This window comes from Tachypleus tridentatus, chromosome 1 (genome assembly GCF_004210375.1).
Source record: "Tachypleus tridentatus isolate NWPU-2018 chromosome 1, ASM421037v1, whole genome shotgun sequence".
In the NCBI taxonomy this organism is placed as follows: Eukaryota; Metazoa; Arthropoda; class Merostomata; order Xiphosura; family Limulidae; genus Tachypleus; species Tachypleus tridentatus.
This window is the reverse complement of record NC_134825.1, coordinates 4,245,294-4,248,450: the sequence shown is the minus strand read 5'-3', so window position 1 is coordinate 4,248,450 and position 3,157 is coordinate 4,245,294. Positions and strand designations below refer to the sequence as shown.

The 3,157-nt window shown below is 34.5% G+C and overlaps 1 non-coding gene across 1 annotated transcript; it reads left to right on the top strand.

The window, feature by feature from the left end:
• Positions 1-82, top strand: TRNAS-GCU (transfer RNA serine (anticodon GCU)). The gene has a single exon. It is a non-coding gene; the product is annotated as a tRNA-Ser (tRNA).
• Positions 83-3,157: the final 3,075 nt, after the last annotated feature.

Sequence of the window (3,157 nt, the reverse complement as noted above, 5' to 3'; positions counted from 1 at the left end):
GACGAGGTGGCCGAGAGGTTAAGGCGATGGACTGCTAATCCATTGGGCAATGCCCGCGTGGGTTCGAATCCCATCCTCGTCGGACGTGGGGAGATAATTTTATAGAAAAAGTAGGTGATAAACGAAAAGGGGAGTTCTTTGACCATTTACTGTTAATTTCCAAACAGAAATACACGTTAAACAAGATGCAACGAAAAAGTGCCAAAGAGAATAACACTGTCAAATTCAACATTACGTTTTGACCATTTTCTTCGGTTGTGTTATTACTCAAATACCAAAATATGTCTTGTTATCGTGTTGTTTTAATAACGATTAACGTACAATTGAGTTACACATATTTCTGTATTAGTTGGTCCTTTGGTTTGAAACGATATCTTTAGTTCACTACTAAAACGTGTAGGAATGGGGCGGATATACAAAACTTGCAACACAAACTCTTATACACATTAAAGAACCAAATATCAAATCATCAAACGGATTTGAGATACACCAGAAGGTGATAAAGACACACGAACCAAACAACAAGTCAGAAAGCCAATGGAAAACATCAAGCGAGCGTATACTAAAAATTCACGAAAAAACATTTCTCAGTCTCACTTTGATAAGAGCTTCTAGCGATGAAGCTCACTAAAGTCATAACTGCACCAAATAGAGGAATTACATGATAATGCTACGGTAAAAAGTTTGTGAAATTATTTATCAACCACTGGTAGTTAACAAATCACAACGAAAAATTCATCATCCACTGACTTTTCACTCTTTTCATCCCATGCATAGCACACGTGCACACTTCAAATTTGCACACACGCCATGAGCGAAGAATATGTACTCAAACACGCTGCTATTCACACGTAACGTAAAATTACGACGCACACCCACAATAATGTTATACATATAGTGTATGAAAACAAATGATTGAAGGACGCATAAATCTTTGGAAGACAGCTCAAGACAATGAGAACAAAATATGTAAAGAAATTGAAAGTGTAGGACTGAGTGCATCAGAAATTGAGGAATCAAAGTGGGAAAAGGCATTTTGTAATAAATCTTCCTATGTACAACCTCACACGTGAATACGTCAATAGCCGCTCTGTGCCTCCTTCGCATTTCTGAGTTCATGATGTTACACAATTTATGGGCACGTACAAAAGTGTTTCTATGATATTTCTAATTTTGAAAGGACAGTAACTAATCAACGATGTTTATACACTGAAAACACTTTGGGTGTTTTTCACCGCATTTTGATTCACATACAAAGCTAACGTACGAAAACCTGTTGCCTTTTCACGCCATTACAGTAGAAGTGACCAGAAGTTACGACTCTTCACGAATGTCTCGTTCTTCAAGCGTCGTATAAATATACCGTATAGTACATGTACTGCTTCTAAAATTTCGAATTCAAGGAGTCTCTAATCATTATATGACAAGAAAAGAACGTTTAATAAGTTTAATTCATCTGACTTAATGTTTTCACAACTGGAGAAATAAACGAAAATAGGCAAAGACACGATGTTGGACACGTTCCACCGTTAGGTTGTACAAAGAAACTTTAATTACACCATGATTATTCCTTCCTTTTAAAACACTTTTTATGTAACCATTCGTACACTTTCATATCTTTCTAAACATCTTTTCCACTTTTGATGAATGTAACTGACTCTATGCGTAAATTCAAGCCGAACAATGATATTAAAAGGTATTCACAAAATCTAATAAACTATACAATTTTGCAATATTCATTCGAACAGAAAGTCCAGTGCTGTAAGTAAAATGAAACTCAGATATGTATTACGGCCAAATCAATCTTCTGCACGCGCAGTTTGTTGGTAACACGAGACAAAGATAAGCTTTATTTCACTTCTCTTTTTGAACGTACGTTAAAACAATCTGTCACACATTTCCTGTGAATGTACGATGCCCGAGTGTTTGAGAACGCAATAAATCTCCAGTCAACTGATTTATGGCATCTCCATATTTTTAGAGTTTCTTGCGCTTTCTTTCTGTATGAAAGAAAAGAACTGAAACTGTGTTTGACAGAGAAACATATTTAACCTTTACATATTTTAAATTCCTTTTCAAATTAACCACACTTTTACTTTCTCTTTTAATCAATGAAAGAGCTTCACTTTGTGTTAATATTAGTCTCAGGTGCAAAGTTGTATTAGGAAAACGAACAAATTTGAAGATAATGTTTGAAAAGGCTTACTCAAATATTAATGTGAACTATCGGACTTACGTTTTCACTACAACTCGACGTAGGAGTAAGCGCGAACATTTTAAGTTATTCCCCATTCTGACATAAGGACAGCTGATTTTTAAGTAACAAAACTATTAAGAGAAAAGACTTGCCGTTTCATCAGTATTGGTTAGTCTAAGCAAACAACACTTGAAGTTTCTAGCTGAAGTTTCTAAAACAATCGTAAGAGTGGACGGTTTTCTTTGCAAACTTTTCAAGAGATATTTAATAAATTTCATGAAAATATCCTAATTGAAGAGCGTTTAAATTCTCGTCATATCAACTCAAGCTACTGGCATAAATAACGATTCTTGATGTCGGAGTGATGACAAGAAAAATATAAATTTCGTGACGGTATTAGAAAGCAAGTAGTAAGCACTGTATGAGAAAGAAATATCTACCATCATACATTTTAAAGAATCTTGTTAGTATTGTAAAGTCAGGTGTGTTCGGTATAATATCGTTGCGAATTTAAAGCTAACGTGTGTTGCTAGCGAGTATCACTCTCTTATTTTTTTATTGTAATTTGTTGGTGATACCTGACAAAAAAAAGTCGAGATATATAATCGAAAACACCTTATGTGTGAAATAAGTACCGATCAAGAAACACCCAAAAGCGATTTAATGTTGGACGTACAGTTATGAACTCAAAATGTCGGCAAAACTGTAACCAACATTTAAATCACTGATAAGAAAATTTCGTCACATATTTAGTCCTTTGGTAGAGAGTCCGCGTGTTTGGTGTTTACAAACGGAGCCTGATAAATGTATTTCCGTATTTTGCTGTTGTTAACTAATATCTATTTTGTTTGAAAGATACTCTATTAAATAATATTATTTCAGGTTCAACATATGTGTGTAGTTGGTCACTGTTATATTACAAATTGTTGACTGTCATAGGAAAGTGTAAATAGAAATATG